This window comes from Lacerta agilis, chromosome 11, assembly GCF_009819535.1.
Source record: "Lacerta agilis isolate rLacAgi1 chromosome 11, rLacAgi1.pri, whole genome shotgun sequence".
In the NCBI taxonomy this organism is placed as follows: Eukaryota; Metazoa; Chordata; class Lepidosauria; order Squamata; family Lacertidae; genus Lacerta; species Lacerta agilis.
In genome coordinates, this window is record NC_046322.1 from 50,237,418 (window position 1) to 50,256,676 (window position 19,259).

The following is a 19,259-nucleotide window of genomic DNA, read 5'->3' on the forward strand; positions in this document are numbered from 1 at the left end:
TAGGTGAGACTTAATCCTGAAAACACACAAGATAACTTGGCTAATTCAACACAGGTGGAAGTGATGCTTGGATTATACGGGTTGCATATGGAGAAGTATTCCAATGAACTAAACATATTATCATATTGCAGATGTATGGCTGATTTGAGAGATTGTGGCTCTCCTAAGGCCATGTTCATAGTTGAGGAGATTTGAATCAGGGATTTCCTGGTTTACACGCTTACCCATTGCTCTGCCCATTTCAACACAACTGAGACTTTTTGCCTAAACCACTATATACTTACAGCTCAAACATACATGCTAGGTTTGCTAAGCATGCTACCACAACTGCAATTGTAGTTTTAATCTCTCTAACTGCTGCTGAATTACAGGAAAGTCCATGTCTGCTTATCATACTGAAGCCCTGGTCTATGGTTAGACCAAAGAAACCATCTTATAAGCTTTGTTGCTTGCGTTCTTCTCCACCCCCTACTCTAGTGTTTTTTTTCTAGACTGCAGTGCACTTTATGCTTTTAAAAATTATTTTCATGTTACACAGGAAGCCACAAATGCTCAGCTCCTCAGCATTTATGTATTCGTATCTCTCTAGCCGAAAGCGTTTAACCTGCCTTTCTGTTTCCTTCTGTGGCTAGTGGACATTCAAAAGTTGCCTACTTTAACCAAGACACTTTTAATCAGTGTGCAAAAAAATGAGTGGAAGATAAGAGACAAGCACAGAACTATTGATCACTGAAGCACCTTTCCCTCAGCAAAAAACCAAGATATATAAACACTAACTTAAAAATTTTTTATAAGGGAAGTAACTGAGAATGAGACGTATAAAAACAAGTGCCTAGCTTCCAGTCTCTAGTGAAACTGAGAATGAAAGGCACAACGGACCCTTCCTGTTCTCAAAATTGGAACTGTTTCAATGACTGACAGATCAAGAAAGGGTCTGATAATAAAGCGTCAAACATTTAAAAACTCCCGATACAAGACTGCCTTCAGATGTCTTCTAAAAGTCTGGTAGTTGTTTTCTCTTTGACATCAGGTGGGAGGGTATTCCACAGGGCGGGTGCCACTACCGAGAAGGCCCTCTGCCTGGTTCCCTGTAGCTTCACTTCTCACAGTGTGGGAACCACCAGAAGGCCCTTGGAGCTGGATCTCAGTGTCTTGGCTAAACAACAGGGGTGGAGACACTCCTTCAGGTATACTGTGTCAAGGCCATTTAGGACTTTAAAGATGAAGTGGCTGGTAAGTAATTTGTTTCTCTTTCTTTCTCCTTACCTGGCAGGTGAGTTGCCACTGCTACCTTGCTGCTGCTCTGTGAGCTGAACTCTCAAATACCTCTGAGATATGATGCTGTTTCATTTCCATGTATATTATGCAGAAAAAGAAAATGGAGCCATTTCTTTTCCTGTAGAAGGTTCCTGGAAAGGAAACTGATTACATTCTTTCCCAAAAAGCGGCATTTGAGGCTTTGTTCTGCAGTGCAGGCATGAGCTGGCAGTGGCAGCTCAGCTTTTGGCTTTCCTCTGGCTTAATTAGGCAAAAAAAAAGAAGGAAGACAAATTTGTCTTTGCCTGTCTCATCCCATATGCCCAGTATTGGGTGTATGGAAAGAGGGTACCATCCCAGAAAGCCCTTGACATACAGGACCCCTGGCCAGATGGCAATCTTCTTTTTAATTCAATAGAAAAAGTTAAATGCTTCTCCAGGAATGTTAGAGCCCTTGAGCACTACAATGGTATCTCTTTGAATCCCAAGATATATAAAATGATGGAATTTGGGGGGCACATTTTCCATATTACTTAGGTCCAGACAACAGAAGGATCTGCTGGGAGGCATTGTCAGACTTGCTGTTGGCACACCATGGGCTGGTAACAAGGATGGGTGTCAAAAAGCTCTATGGGTGCTGCTACCTTGTTGGAAATGGATGCAGGTTTGGATGTTGACAGCACTGTATTATGGGTTCTTGCCGGGGCTCTGTTTATGTGTGTGGAGACTTTGCTTTCTACATGCTGATCAAAAACTAAGACTTCTCTCATTTTCAAGCCACATTTCAATTTACTCACTTAACCGAACTGTACAAAAGAAAAAAAACAAACCCCAACCCCAACCCATGATTTAGCATGACGCAAGGGAAGAAAGCTGAATACATCTGCAAGTTGTGAAAACGTAAAGCTGGTATCTCTAGGAAGTGGTACATGTAAATAAAAAAGGCACTAGAGTCAGAGCTACTACAGTAATAATATGCAAAAATGAAAAGCTCAGCTGTGTGATTAAAAAAGTTAAATAGCAGTAAGATGCCCTAAAAATAACTGTCAATCCAATGCCCTGAATGTTTATGTTCAGCATAAATGAAGGAAAAAATATTTAGTATGCCAACATAGCACTTTTCCAGATGGATTTCAACTTTTAGACAAGAGGAAGAATGCAGTTTTCTAAGACAGCTTAGATAGGAATCAAGCTAATCTTTCACACAAAACATGAACTGAACAACACTCAAGTTGATACTTAACAACAAGTGTTGTTAATTAGGAAAAGTCAAATTATCTTCCAAATTTAGGTTCTCTCATCTCCACAAGAGAAGCAATGGGGAAATATATATGAAGGGCTTGCACAATAAAATTAAACATCCCAGAAATATCCCATTGTTTTACAGCTTGTAAAAAATACAAAACTAGGGCAAGATTGGCAACGTGTTAGTCTGAGAACCTTTAAATATGCTAAGACGGGGAAATGCCAGAGCCCCACTATATCTAAGCAAAGGCCCAAATCACATGAGCCAGTGCACTGAAAAACTTCAGGCAGGGGCAGCACATCCCAGAACTTGATTCTATCACCCGCCATGCACATCAGTTTATGCTGTATTGCTGCTTATACCCCAGCCTCTGTATAGGAATGCATGGCTGAAGAGTCATTGTGGTTGCTTGGTCTAGCAAAGAAGACAGAGGGATCACCCTCTTGCCTGGCATCCTATAGTCCTTTGGGGGGCACAGAAGCTAAGGGGACATACACAGAACTACAATGAAAGAGGAATAGCAAGGAAACAGAAGTCTTTCAGTATAGGTACGCATGTCACTGGACGTGGGTGGCACTGTGGGTTAAACCACAGAGCCTAGGGCTTGCCGATCAGAAGATCGGCATTTCGAATCCCCGCAACAGGGTGAGCTCTCGTTGCTTGGTCCCTGCTCCTGCCAACCTAGCAGTTCGAAAGCATGTCAAAGTGCAAGTAGATAAATAGGTATCGCTCCAGCGGGAAGGTAAACGGCATTTCCATGCGCTGCTCTGGTTTGCCAGAAGCGGCTTAGTCATGCTGGCCACATGACCTGGAAGCTGTACACCGGCTCCCTCGGCCAATAAAGCGAGATGAGCGCTGCAACTCCAGAGTCGTTCGCAACTGGACCTAATGGTCAGGGATCCCTTTACAGCACTAATGTACCAGAAAAGTCAGTTTGGTAGCATTCGCTTTATTCTTATGTTTATAAAAAAAGCAAAGCAATAAGAACATGCTGGATAAGGCCAATAGCCCATCTGGTCCAGCATCCTGGGCTGCATACACACCATTATTATTTTATTATTTATTGCATTTATGTACTGCTGTATATCTGGAGGTCTCAGGGCGGTTCACAGAACAAAATCAAAATATAAAACCATAAAAACAACAACCCAATAACTCCCCCCCCCAAAAAAAAACATATTTAAAAAGTGCACAGGATGTCAAACAAATCAACCAAAAGCCTGGTTAAAAAAAGAACTTTTTGCCTGGCGCCTAAAGGTGTATAATGAAGGTACCAGGTGAACTTCCGGGGGGGGGGGGGTATTTAAAGCACATTTAAACCCAGGACTCTGCTCCCCCACAAGAATCCTGGAAATTGTAGTGCTAGTAATAGTAGCTCTGAAAGGAGGTAATGTCAGATCCCGGAAGTCTTGGGAGAAGTTATGTGGCTCAAATGTATGGTTTGCATGCAACCCCGTTCTCACATTGGCCAGCAAAATGCCCAACAGCAGGAGCTGAGTATTCTTCCCCAGTTGCTATTCCCAGCGACTGGAATTCATCATCATCATCAAGCCTTTTACTGGCATCACATAGAAACATCCATAACATATCAGTACAGAATTACCACCTCCCCAGTGGCACAAAAATTTACCAAAGGGCCATTCCATGAAAAATGAGCCTGATAAGAATGCTAGACGAGCGCTGGACTTTGGTGAGGAAGATTCCAAACGTGCAGTCTAACCATTTTTTTAAAAGTTAAAGACAAAAGAAGTTTAGTTTATGGACCTTCTTTTCAAAAGTCCACCCACGTAGTCTTCACAGAAGTGTTCAAGTTAAAAGTTTTCTGATGATTGTCCCACCCGTGACAGCATTTTTTCCTTAATTTTGTATTGTTAAATTTCTTAAACTTAATTCCTGATTACATAGTTGTAACCAATAAACATTGATTTAAACAGATATGCTGAGTTTATCATTGATTCACCTCCCAACTCACAGAGTTTTTCCATAAATCAAACTTATCTCAACCTCCATGTCCCGTGACAACACTTTTAACATTTAATAAAATTGTCAAAAATATCCATAAAAATAATAAAAAATTAGTAAAATGTTCAGCATCTTATTAAGAACATAGTTTAAATTTTGGTTGTTAATTTTTATGTATATTTACATTGTTACACATGTGTGAATACCAAAAAACATGGTCAAAGTGTCCCACCCGTGACAATGGAATGGCCCCAAAAGATGAGAGGCAGAGCAGACTAATGTCACGTCTCTGGGTCTCCAGGGAGAACAGATGTCTGCAATGTATTTCGATGACAGAACACTAGATAAAAGATATTTTGCCACTAACTCGGTAAGTTCCTGATCATTTCCCAATAATAGGAAATGTATGGCCTCCAACTCTGGTTTCCATTTGGGGATGCAGAGTTGATCAAGGAATTGCTGGCGGAGATCTACATATAGTTTGCATTTAAGAACCATGTGTGTGAGAGTTTCCACCTGATGGTCTTCACATGGGCAAATTCTTTCTCCTTCTACCATGCCCGAGAACCTTCCCGTTTGATGGATTTGAGTTAAACCTGGCTAATGAAAATGCCCTTCTTTCTTGAGGGTTAAGCAAAAATTCAAGATAATTGTGGTTAATTTCATGTGCCCAAGAGAGTTGAAAGTAAAGTGGGAAACATGTTTTCTCTGCTGCTGCTGTTAGTTCCTGGTGTTCAATACCCCACAACCTAGTTTTTTATTATAGCATTGGCAGTTGGTAGAGACATCGAGCGCAAAAGTTCTATTGACAGCCCAAGTTGCTAGTAACTTTATGTTCAACTGTTGTTGCCCTGGAGAGAGAAAGGAGTCTAACAAAACTTTGCTGAGAAGATCTTTTATCTGTTGTGAGGCAGACATTTAACCAGCATAAAAGAAATCTCGCCCAAGCAACAGTCTCTACCTTGTGTTGACCTCCCTCTAGGCACAAGGCTGTATAGGGTACACAGCGTGGAACAGCAAAAATCTTGAAAAGAAAAGCTGCCTGCACTCGTTCTACCATCTGGGTAAACCCTAGCAGCAAGATTGGAATTCCATAGAGCAACTGAGCTATAATTTTGGCCAAAACAAAATCGAAAATTCTTTCTAGTAGCACCTTAGAGACCAACTGAGTTTGTTCCTGGTATGAGCTTTCGTGTGCATGCACACTTCTTCAGATATAATTTTGGCATTGAAGACCTTAAGGGCAGAGGGAATATGCAAGTTACCTCTTGTTGTGAAGAAACACATTATGGCCTGCATAGACATCTTACTGGCATTCACTGCCGATGCTTGGTGCGAGGACCATAAAAGCCTATGGTAGAATACAATTCGACTGGAATACTGTCTCCAGCAGTGGAGGTAGAACAAAGGGACTGGCTTGTATCCATTGAATTTGTCTAATCTTTTAAATTAAATCTCTTGAGGGAGTGAATTCCATGGTTTAACTACTTACTACTGCCTATTCTGAATATTCCAACATTCAGCCTTACTGAATGTCTTCAAGTTAAAGTAATTTTTCAAAAGGTAAAAACTTTTCTCTATCCAATTTCTCCATACCATGCTACACACCTCTATCATGTTTGCTCTTACTTGCCGTTTCTCTAAACAAAAAGCTCCAATCGTTGTAACCTGTCCTCATAACGAAATTGCTCTGTCCCTGTGATCTTTTGGGTTGCCTGCCCTTCTCTGAACCTTTCCCACCTCTCGGATGTCTTTTCTGTGTGAGGTGGCCAGAATTGTACACTGTATTCCAATTCAGGTGGCGCCACAGATGTGTAATATTAGTCCAATGATGTTGGGCTGGAAGAGGTCACTACAAAGGAAGGACCATTGCTTGCTGTGTCAAGTGAGAGTAACTCACTAGCAACACTCAGAAAATTATCCTCTTAGAAGTAGCGATGCAAAGACACTTCTCACCCTGTCCAGATTACAGGTCAATAAATTTACATAAAAGTTAATGATTGATCTACTGTAGAAGCCACTGAACTTTTCACCAAATGTTTGAGCTGCAGTTCATAGGCAGGAATTAGGCAAATTCAGTACATATTAGAGCAAAGTACAGATTGTGAGAAAATATGCCTTTAAAACAGGCAGAACTGAAGCCTGTATTTGTCTTCACCTTTTTTCACTTTACCTCCCATTAATCACAGGCAGAATGACCAGTAGTGAGGGCCTGTGAGGGCTGTGGTCCAAAACAACTGGAGGAAATCAAATTTGGGAAGGCTGTGCTGTAGAAGAGTTGGAGAAGGCCTTCTGGCCACCTATTCCAATCCTCTGCTCAGCATGGAGAATCCAAAAGATGGACGTCTAGTCTCTGCTTTAAGACCTCCAGCAAGGGAGAGCCCATCATCCCCCCAGCTTATTGATTCCATTACTGAATTATTATTTCTGTGAAGACACCTCTCCTAACATCCAGGCACAACTCTAACCCTCTCGTGACTTAAGCCCATTCGATCTAGTCATGCCCTTTGTCTTCTTCTGTATCACTGAGAGCCAAAACTATTTGAAAAAGTTCTATCTTGCGCATGCTTCACCTGCTTAGTCTTCTCTGGGCTAAACATACCCAACTTCTTCACTCTTTCCTCCTAGGATTTCTTTTACATATCACTCATTTCTTGCCCTCCTCTATACCAGTTCTGCTTTGTCTATATTCTTAAAACTGCAGTGTACTCATTTTTCTAAGTCACTCTGAGATTCATTTTTCTGAGGGGAAGAGACTAATAAATACAACAGTAACAGTAACAGTAACAATAGCAACAGCTTGATACAACACTTGAAACTGACTATGCTCAATGCAAACAAAAAGTTATATTCAAGCCTTTATTGGCTTTAGTCTGCCTATGCTAATTATACTCTGGTCTTACAAGAATCATACCCTTTTGTCAGTTTTTGAGAAACACTTCCTGTGCTTCTCTGAAAACGTGCCCCCATGACCATACACATTTTTGCTCAAAGTGCTTCGCACAAGTCTAATACAATCACCATAACTCATAATAAATAACTCATAGATCTACAACATAAACACTAAGACATTTGACATTTAACTGCTAATTTAAAATATATCAAAAATAGAAATGTATGCATGTAGAATGTCCCAGGTTCAATCCCCAGCACTCCAGGTGGGATTTAGAATGCCCCCCTGCTTGAAACCCTGAAGAGCTTCTGCCTTGTCTACTCCGACAATACTGAGCCAGGTGGATGGATGGTTTGACTCAGTATAAGGCAGCTCCCTATATTCCTACAAAGCTTACCAACAGTTCCAATTAACAGTATACAATACCTTCACATCCCAAAGTAGCCGCAAAGTTGGTGGCATTAGTGCCTAGCACCTGCCATAACTTTTATATCTTGACCCTAATGTCCAGAAAGCCCCCTCGGAGTTTTTCTTGCAGCAACTTCCTTGTGAAAACTGTAGAGCAGGACAAGGCAGGTGGAGTGGAAACACAGAGTTAACTGTTGTGGTTAAACAAACTTAGGCTGAGTTTTACCACACATGAATTTTTTTTAAAAAAATCCTTATTACCTGATGAATTAGCCTTTGGACTATAACGTAACTTAAATAGAAAACTATCTTTAGAAAGATTTTTCCTCCAAAAGCATTTTATTTTAAAAATCTGATTTAAATATAAAAAATCTGATTTTTATATATATTTAAAAAATCATTGATTTTTATCCACCTTGATATGCAGCATTGGCAGAGGTGTACCTAGGCACCCTTGGGAAGGAGATGTATCAGCGCCCGCTCACCCATCTTCAGAAAAAATATATGATATAATTCAATAATCACAAATGACTTTTGAACTGGGCATTTAACAGCATTCTACTCAAAAGTAAATACAACCAAGTTCAGTGGGGCTTACTCCTATGAAAGTAGGTACACAGGACCGCAGCCTAAATCTGGCAAGTCAGAGGCAGGAACTTCTGACAACACCTCGCTTGCCTTTTTGTTACTTCGGTCAAAGAGCCAGCAGAAAGGCAATAACTTGGGAGGTTGCACCCCAGTGCATCCTATACTCAAAAGTAAGCCTGCTTAAGTCAATGGCCCTTGCTCTCTGGGGTAAACGCAGTGGCGCACGTGCTGGAAATTGGTCAAGCCGGGAAAGAAACCAGGAAAAAGCGACTTGGCTATCGTAAATTAAGAACCTCGCCTGAAGTTTCTCAGTCACCACATCAGCTGAAAGGCTGCTCTCGGGGCAAGCAAGGGGACCAGAGGGTGGAGAGAAGCCCTCACAGGGACAGGTAAGGGGACTCTGCAGCTGCTGAGACAGCCCACACCGGCATCCAGATTCCTCAAGCAGAAGTTCCAAGAGAGGCACAATTTTTGCGCCTTCCTCCTGGCCTGAACCCTTGGCAAAGACCAACCATACCAACCCCTAAGTACTACTCTGAGCATTGCACAACCAAACTTTGGCCTTGTTCAGAACTTGGATGAATGCTAGTGGACAAGCATGTGGAATATTATGTAGAAAGGAGCTGTATCTCCCTAACCCAAATAAATTATGAAGTGAGACATCTTTGGCTGAGTACCAGCCACATAACTATCAGATTTGTTCATCTGTGGATCTATAATGTAGCATACCCGAAACTTGCTGTGCTATATTTCACTCATGCTTGTGTCTAGACCTCTAGGAAATTTTGTTTAGGGGAGTATTTTCTTTAGAGCCCTATAGTACAGTGGACCCTCCAGATACGAACTTAATTCGTCCTGGGGGTCTCTACTTACCCCGAAAAGTCCGTATCCGGAGGCCCCGCTTCTGCGCACGCACACGGTGCGAAAGAGCGCTTCTGCGCATCCGTGCGCAGCGAAACCCAGCATACTCTTCCAGGTTTGCCGCATTCGTAACTTGAAATTACGTTACCCGAAGGTAACGTAACCTGACGTACCACTGTATATAGTTAGCAATCCTACTAGAAAGTATGCTAAATACCTTTATTAAGGTTTGTAAATGCAGTTTAAAATGTTTATGTACTTACTGTTTTAAATTGTGTAATTTTATAATAAGTATCTTCCCAGTACAATGTTAATTCTATCCTTTCCTTTCAACATTGTTCCCTTTATCTCTGGGATTCATGCCAGCTTAAACTAAATAGCTGTCTCATCCCCCCCCCCCCCAAAGTGGCGTTGGATAAATTTTACAATACTTCTATCACAATGGAACAAAAGTCATTCTGTTTTGCACAAAACAAAACAGAACACACAAGTGAGAGCCTACTAATTTTTGCCAGTCTTTTTTCTTTGACAATCAGTATTAAAGGTTCCCCTCCTCCTTTATTTCTGCTGTTCTTGTAATTTGTTACGTGCATTACAGCCACTCTTTATATTGCAACTTTTACAGATGGAGAAGTGAATCCTGTAACTTGCCCTTTCGGTTTTGAAAAGCCGATTACAATAAATACAAGAAAGCCCATTAGAACAGAACTAGGCACCCCCTGCTGAAGTGACTATCTATCTATCTCCAATAATGTTATTTACCTGTTTATTGTGCTTGTATCTCAAACTCCCTCTGGAAAGTTCAGAAGAATTCACTCGGGTTTCCTGGTTAGTAACTTATCCAGGTTCTGGCCAAGCTAGGACTGACTTGGGAGGCGCAAATAACCTCAGTTGTTAAATGCAGAAGACTTGCTCCGCCCATCAGAAGTGTTCTAATTCTTGAGCTCAGTTTTTATATTGACAAGGAATAAAATAATACTTTTTAAACATATTCACCATCATTCAACAAGAAAGATCTACACGCAGAAACAGATTTCTGCACACTGATTTCTATCTTTCTGGATTGAAAATCATAAACAGGATAATGCACATACGCACTGTACTGTTCAGGCAACACTTAATTGCTAGATGTCTCTCTTGATGCAAACTGGGATATACAACCCCATCTGGGATGTCTAGCTACATTCTATCTTTTATTTGTTTGTTGAAGACAATTTTATACCACTTAATTGTTCGCATTTCTTGGCACTGTACATAAAAACAATCTACAGAAAACAAACGCAGGACAAAGATAGGATAATAAAACATTAAAACTTTATCATAAAACCTGGTCTGCTGGAAGAAGAGGGACTTAGTCATGCACCTGAAGCTAGCAAGGAGTGTGCCTGTACAATTTCAGCTGGGAATTCCACAGGCTGGACACAGCATACTGAATGCACATCTAGTAGTTACGAGCTGTGCCTCTGAATCATTGGGAACCACCAACAGAGATTCCTGCATAGATCTTGGTAATTGGGCTAGGATATAAAAGATCAGGCAGTCCTTAAGATCTCCTGGACCCATACCATGGAGGGCCTTGTAAATTAATACGAGAACTTTGAATACCAGTAATGCATGAGCACAGCTAGTGCAAGCTTTTAAGCACTGCAGCTGTGTGTTGGCCATAGTCTGTCCCTGCCAGCAGGCTAGCCGCTGCATTTTGCACCAGTTGTAGCTTCTGTACTGGGTGCAAGGGTAACCCTGTATAGAGCACATTGCAACCATCAAGTCTTAAGGTTTACTTATATATTTTATTGCTGTATTTATAAAAAGCAGCACAGTAACATTGTTCTATGGGTGGCTTACATGATAGTATTAAAAACACAGTATCTTAAAACACCCCAGCTTCCAGCATAAAAGCTGCCAGCAAAGAGGGGGAAAACCCCAATAGTTCAGAATACTGTACTAAACATAGTTTGTGAAAAAGGACTGGAAGACTAAACCTGGCACCCAGATGGCCTTGAAGAAAATACTGTGGCCCTCCTGAGGGAGCACGTTCCCCCTGGTACCAGCTGTTTCACTTCATGGGTCCTCTGAAGAGGATCTTAAGGTTTGGAGTAGGAGATATTTCCGGTATCCTGGTCCCAGCTTGTTGTGCTTTAAATGTTAAAACCAAGACAATGAATTGGGTCCAGAAAGACTGGGAGCTTGTTTAGCTGTTAAAACACTGGTGCGATATGTTGAAATTGCCTGCTCCCAGTTAACAATTTTGCAGCACTGATTTGAACCTATTGGACCAAGACAGTCCCATATTTTAGTTGCATTAGACTAAATAATTGTAGGTCACTTTGAGTTTACATTTTGTTTTTTAAAAGTGACTAATATGTCCAATAAATAAAAACATACAGAAATAAGTGCATGGCTGAATTAGATTGTTTATTTCTTCACACAGGAAGCACAAAGGAGCAAAAATAAAATTATAAATGTCAGCCCTGAAAATATTTCCCCGTTTATCACACTGACTGCATGTAGCAGAAGTTGAAAATTTCATAATGGAGTGTGGCTAACCCAAATGCACCTTGTAAAAATGATGTGTTTGATGTTTCACTTCAAGCAAACTTCTACAATGTAGAAACAAACTTGATGTTCCTTTGCCCCAGTAGTGAAACCTGAATTCTGTTTTGCATTCAACTGTATTAACCAAATTAAGGTCCGCACAAGAATGTTACAAAAGACAGGCTTGGGTCCCGCCCCCCATGTCCAGCTCCTCTTCCCGCTCCCCCCAAACTTTATCATGCTGTTATTAAAATAAAAAATCATGCTTCTTTCAATACGAATAAACTGCGTTATTGTTGAGACCGAAACCAAGTGGAGCAATTATGAAATCCTTCCATGCATTTAGTGTTTTTGCTCAGATTCTGCTATAGGGAACTACAAGGAGGAACAACCAAAAGAGGAATGACCACAGACTTGCACAGAGAAAAAAGAATGGCTGCAAGAGAGGGTTTTTTTTTTTTTTGCTTTTTTGTTGTTGTTGTTGCATGTGCCCTTTATTGCTTTAGACCAAGCTACACCAAGAACCCTTTCTTGGTATTATAGAATTTTTCACCCATTCCCATCAAGCCCATAGAAATGTAAGGTTAAGATTTATTACTCATTTAAAACAGCAGTCCTACAGCATGAGGGCACACAGTATTTGGGCAACAAACTAATGGATCGCCTTCAAAACATGGTCTGAAGTGCATTTATTGGTGAGGAGAGCAGCCTTCACGGTCCAATTCAGGACTCCATGTTTACCCAGAAGGAAGTCCCAGGGACTTCTCTGCTTCCAAGTAAGAGAAAAGGGCACATAGTGCCAGGGGCTACAGGATCCCCCTCACTGGTCCTTCACAGACAACCCCCAATCCTGAGCCTTCTTCCTCTGCTCCATCCAAAAGGGCAAAGGAGCCAACCCTTAGCAGCCAAAGTCCCTTCCCGCTCCCTGTAAAATATTTAGGGCAGTGTCGGATCAAACCCCATGGAGGCCCCTAGGCTGTCAAAATCTCAGGACCCCACCCTCACAAATTATCTCCTAAGATTTGGTTGTAATTTTCTTTCAAGCTCAAATCAATATTATTTGACTCCATTGTCACGGGGTCCCTAAAAGGCCGGTGCCAGCTCTAACTATTTGGTCAGCTGGCACTGATTTGAAGGAGTTGTGTCCATGAGCATAGCCAGGATTTATTTCAGGGGGGTCAGGCTTATGGTTGGGGGGTCAGAACTGAGCTATCTGTGATGCAATTGGTCAGTTAGTTAAGCGCTTGTTTATTTACTTACTTACTTACTTTATTTAGGGGGGGAGCTGTTCCCCCCCCCCAATCCCATGGCTGGGTCGCCCCCAAAGTTGATGAGCATTGCCATTCAAAGAGGTGTGTCCTGTGATCAATTGTGTGGGGTGGGGGGGGGCTTACCTGCCCCCTGCCAGTCTTTTATTCAGCTTGGCACCCCTGCAAAGAGGTTAATGTTTTCTAACATAAAGGGAGCGGGGAGCGCTGTGGTCTAAGCCAAAGTGCCACTTTGTTTATTTATTCATTTATTCAATTTATATACCACCCTATACCTGGAGGTCTCAGCGCAGTTCACAGAACAAAATAAAAATATAAAACCACAATACATATAATCAAAATAACAACCCAATAACACAGCCACCCAAAAAGAAACACATTTTAAAAGGGCATAGGATGTCAATCAAATCAACCAAAGGCCTGGTTAAAAAGGAACAATTTTGCCTGGCACCTAAAGGTGTATAATGAAGGCACCAGACGGACTTCCCAGAGGAGAGCATTCCACAGATGGGGACCCACTGCAGAGAAGGCCAATTCTTGTGTTGCCACCCTCCGAACCTCTCAAGGAGGGGGCACATGAAGTAGGGCCTCAGAAGATGATCTCAGGGTCGGGTAGGTTCATATGGAAAGAGGCGGACCTTGAGGTATTGCGGTCCTGAGCCGTTTAAGGCTTTATAGGTCAAAACCAGCACTTTGAATCGGGCCCGGAAACTAATTGGTAGCCAGTGCAGTCGGACCAGGATCGGTGTAATATGTTCAAACCGTCTTGCTCTGTTGAGCAACCTGGCAGTTGAATTCCGCACTAGCCAAAGTTTCCGAACCATCTTCAGAGGCAGCCCTTTGCAGTAATCTGACCTTGAGGCTACCAGAGCATAGTCAACAGCTGTTAGGCTATCACTGTCCAGATAGGGGCTGCCGATTGGAAGGTTGGCGGTTCAAACCCTCACAACGGGGTGAACTCCCGTTGCTCTGTCCCAGCTCCTGCTAATCTAGCAGTTCGAAAGCACGCCCGTGCAAGTAGATAAACAGGTACAACTGCGGTGGGAAGGTAAGTGGCATTTCTGTGCACTCTGCTTTCCATCATGGTGTCCCGTCCCAGAAGCGGCTTAGTCCTGCTGGTCACATGACCCGGAAAGCTGTCTGCGGACAAACGCCGCTGAAGCGAAATGACCGCTGCAACCCCATAATCGCCTTTGACTGGACTTAACCATCCAGGGGTCCTTTGCCCTTTTTTCACCCTGGTCCAATGTAATGCCGGGGTGCCAAATCACTCTGCCATTCATGCACTGCCCCTTGTGGCTTTATTTCTGGCCCGATTAATGCCTGCTGGGTATCGACTCTTGCGTCCAGGGGTCCTTTACCTTTTTACCAGTACGTTTCCGAGCTCAATTCAAAGTGTTGGTGCTGACCTTTAAATCCCTAAACGGTCTCAGCCCAGTTGACCTGAAGGAGCGTCTCCACCCCCATCGTTCTGCCCGGACAGTGAGGTCCAGCTCCGAGGGCCTTCTGGTGGTTCCCTCGCTGCGAGAAGCCAAGTTACAGGGAACCAGGCAGAGGGCCTTCTCGGTGGTGGCGCCCGCCCTGTGGAACGCCCTCACATCAGATCTCAAGGAAACAAACGACTATCTGACTTTTATCTGAAGGCAGCCCTGTTTAAGGAAGATTTTAATGTTTGATGTTTAATCGTGTTTTTAATATTCTGTTGGGAGCTGCCTAGAATGGCTAGGGAAACTCAGCCGGATGGGTAGGGTATAAATAAATAAATTATTATTATTATTATTATTATTATTATTATTATGACTTTTACTTATGGCGGGGGGGGGGGAAGAGATGTACCACTCTTGGCCCCCTTCCCCTCTTGGCCCCCTTCTCCTCGCCCAGCTCTTTCCCGTGTGAATTCTTTCAGCCGAACGACCCCCTCAGGCAGGGCAGGATTTAGGTTTCATGAGGCCCTAAAAAAACTACCGAAGTTAATGGGGCCCTTTATATGTCCAGCTGTCCTTTGTCAACAACAAATTGTCGCTGTTTTTTGGTGTTGAATGTATGCTATATGGTAATTTATGGACCTCAGAGGTATCTCAAGCCATTTGCACATGCAGAATGTAGGCACCCTATATCTAGAAATGAGCAAACCAGTGATGTTTTAGGCTAGCAGGCGGGGCCCATTACTTACATCATAGGAGCCCACACAACACAAAACACTGTTGCTGTATGTAGGTTTTATTTTATTTGTTTTTTATCTTATATTTTGGAAATGTACATCCAGTTTTTTTCCCCTTTAATTTTTTTTTGGGGGGGGGCAAGAGAATGGGGCCCTAAACCATAGCTGTCAACCTTTCCCTTTTTTGTGGGAAATGCCCTTATTATAGCATTGGGAAATAGCAGGGGGGGGGGGGTTGACAGCTATGTATATAGCAGGGGTGGCTAACTCCTAAGAGACTGCAATCTACTCACAGAGTTAAAAACTGGCAGTGATCTATCCCCTTTTGGGGGGTTCAGGTCAAAGTTGCTGAGCTTTTTTTTTTTTTAGTAAGGAGGAAGGCCTATTTTGGGGGGGAGGTTCGGGTCAAAGTTGTTGAGTTTTTCAGGGAGGAGGTAAAATGTTGAGCTTTTTTTTTAGGGGAGCTACAGTTGTTCAGCTTCTTTTTTTTAGGGGAGCTACAGTTGTTCAGCTTCTTCCAATGATCTACCAGTGATCTACTGCAGACGCCCAGTGATCTACCGGTAGATCACGATCTACCTGTTGGACATGCCTGGTATATAGCAGTGGGGAACAGACAGCTATGCCCTAAACTATAGCTAGTTTAGCTTATAAATCCGGCCCTGCCCTCAGGCCCCAAGCAGTGGCTTCCCTTCGTTCCCATACTCCCCCCCCCCTCCTTCAACTGAGGGAGAAGAAGCGTCTCTTACCTGAGGGGAATGGGCGGGAAAACTGCCTTCTTCGAGCCGCCTTCTTCGCTTGCCGTGCCTCCTCCTCCGCGCCCTTTCCGCGAAGCAGCAGCAGCAGCAGCCCGAGTGTCCGTGGCGAAGAAGGCCGGCCTAGGCTCGGCGGTCTCTCGCGGGCCACGCCTGCCGGGGCCCCGCCGGAGGAGCCCCGGGTCCGTTCAGGATGACTGGAGCGCCCGCTTCCTCATTTTCGAGTTTCCTCAGCGGCTGGGTTTCGGCAGAGCGGCACTTCCTCGTCGGCGCCAAGGCCAGCTGCCTTCATTTGCTTAAGAGCGGTTTAACGGGGTGTGTGTGTGTGTGTTTGGGGCGAGGAAGAAGAGCCCGGCCTTCGGTACCCCGAGTTGGACGGAGGCGCTAGGGAAGATGGGGACCGACCCGGTTGCCGCTTCCCCGGCGCCTCTGCGCTCGGCAGGAATCTCCCCTTCCCTGCCCTCGCTTTTATTTCCATGCCAAGTAAAAGCGCAGGTTCTGCTTTTTCTGCGCACGCCGCAGCGATTGGCTCCTGCTTGGCAGCGGGGGTTGGGCTAGATGACCCCCAGAACCCCTTCCTAACCCTATGATTCTACGATTTCTCCTGAAATCTGGTGCATGCTTAACGCTGAAGGCATGGTGTGAGGTGGGGTGCGCAGCTGCAACCACCCATCAAGTGAATAAATAAAAATACTTAACTAAAAGTACATATATATATTAAAAATATTTATGCTTTTCAAATTCATACATTTCACTAATTTTACAATCATTTTAACATTTAGACTTGACTCCCTTCCTGCCTCTTTCTGCAGTTCCTTGAATTCATTTTTGTTCATATGCAACCTGTAGAACGTTCTCCTTCCGGTGACAGTCACTAGTACAGTGTTTTTCAACCTTTTTGGGGCAAAGGCACACTTGTTTGATGAAAAAAATCAGGAGGCACACCACCATTAGAAAATGTTAAAAAAATTAACTCTGTGCCTATATTGACTATATATAAAGTAATTTTCCCGCGGCACACTAGGCAACATCTCGCGGCACACTAGTGTGCCGCGGAACAGTGGTTGAAAAACACTGCACTAGTATATGCCCTGGAGCATACCAGGAGAGGGTTTTTTTGGGGGGGTGTTCCCCCCCAAAAGGGATGTCTGTCAGTTAGACTGGGTATGCCTAAACCCTTTGGTGACCAAAAGCAGCATGCTTGCATGTGACCCAGTGACATTACTGTGGATTTCCATGCCTGTAACATGTGAACATCCTTGGGTCTTACCTGCTTGGATGCCCATATCTGAATGGAGGAAGTAGGCATATGAGTTGGAAGTATATACATATGCAGTTGCTCCCCAACAATACTGGGTTCCTAACAGCTCCAAAAGGAAAAAAGAAAAGAAAAGTTGACCTATCACACTGTGAGACCACCTCACACTCCTCAGCACTTCCCATCAGTTCCAGCCAGTCAGGGATAATGGGAGTTGGAGTGATACATAATAATAATAATAATAATAATAATAATAATAATAATAATTTATTTATACCCCGCCCATCTGGCTGGGTCTCCCCAGCCGCTCTGGGCGGCCTCCAACAAACATTAAAATACAATAATTTCCTAATCTGGAAATTAGGAGAATACACACACACACACACCCTTTGGATGAGTATATTAGATTGTTTATAGTAAAAATGTGCCTGCCAAAGCATTATATTTTCACGAGTGGCCTCATCCTCATGCTATCTATGTGGTAGCTTCCTTTGCCTGCATTATAGATAATTGAGTTCAGCACAACCCTTCAGATTTTCAAGAAAGTAATGGGGGGCACTGTTCTGTTAATTTGGCAATTGTCCTTGCATATATATGTGCTTTCTAGCTAACCTCAGCCACAGCAGCAAAGAACATTGCTCCACGCTTCAGCTACTTTTGGAAATTAAGTTTGAGTAGGTTTACTACCCCAGCAATTTCCCATAATGCCAGGGCATTCCCAGCCACTCCTTCTTTGCAAAGGTGTGAGTGAGGGAAAAGGTAGATTAGGTTGTGCAAGAACTAAGGACCTGTCTTTTCCAAATTTCCCAACAGGCAGAATTCCCATCCAGCAGGTTGAGCTGCTTTCTTTCTCTTTTGGATATTGTGTAATAATTAGTAATTTGAAAAGTTAAGAGTGCAGGATAAATCTAGTAAAGGTAAAGGGACCCCTGACCATTAGGACCAGTCGTGTCCGACTCTGGGGTTGTGGCGCTCATCTCGGTTACAGTGCTGGAAATGAACTGTTTGGTATGAAGAGACTGAGGCTGTATCCCTATGGGGGTATTATCTCAAACAATGAGTAGCTCAGATCTGTTTTTTTCCATGTGCACACAGGTGCAAGAGTTTTAAATGTTCTGCATCTGAATGGTAAGCCAATATTTCCCATATACACTAGTGGGTGGTTCTTGATGGGATGTATCTATGTGGCATATGCATGTCCCCTCCCTTCAATTACATACCTACCCTCCATTACCATTAAAAAAAAACCAGTAATGCATGCAGGTATTTCTTTACCAATGTGTACACACTTTCACATCCCCAGGAATTGTGCAATAGCAGGGTTGAGGGGGGGGGGCAGTGATCTGTCATATGCATGCATACTGGAGCTGTTGATTCTTGGTCATTAAAAAAAAAAAAAATAATCATGGAGGTTTTGCACAAACCTGCTGTTCACATTTACATTAAAATCTTGTGTGCACAACCCCTAAATTAATGAAATGCTCATTATGCCCGGAAACAATTGTCTCCAGCTATTAAACCAGTTTTGACATTGAGGCTATATCATTTACCGGTAATTGCTACAGAAAGGCATTTCTGAAATGCATTCCCTCTCTGAAAGGTATGTTTGCCTAATTCTCTGCTATGCAGAGATTTCATTGACAGCCCACAAACAGATGTTTCCCTTCTGTACTTCTGAGCTAATTTTGAGACCTCACCCTGCTTAGCATGAGTAATTTGGGTGATGCCCTTCAGTGTGCACACACTGTTAAATTTACTGCCATCTGCCATCATACCATCCTCTTATTGAAATGTTTGTGCTCCCTCAAGTCATGCAGTCTTAACTCAGCCAAGACACAGCCTTGCTAAACAGGAGCTCCTTTGGTATAATTCTATAGAATCGGAGCTGAAAGGGATGCATTGGGTCAGACTTTTTTTTTTAAAAAAAAATAATAATTAAGAATTCTTTCCATGCCCATACAGAGGGGTCTAGGCCATGATAAGATCGGTCAGGCCTTGCTGTTGCCATATCAGAAAATAAGCAAGCATTATAAAACACATGTGCAAATAACAAAATACACATTTTTA

General features: G+C 42.9%; 1 protein-coding gene across 2 annotated transcripts in view; it reads right to left on the reverse strand.

Moving 5' to 3' along the window:
* The window catches only part of SYK (spleen associated tyrosine kinase), a 35,819-nt gene extending 19,864 nt beyond the window's left edge, over nt 1-15,955 (reverse strand). For both annotated transcript variants that reach the window (XM_033164350.1, XM_033164349.1), the window contains exon 1: nt 15,929-15,955. The gene's annotated coding sequence lies outside the window, so the exon portion shown is untranslated. The remainder of the gene's footprint in view (nt 1-15,928) is intronic.
* Nucleotides 15,956-19,259: the final 3,304 nt, after the last annotated feature.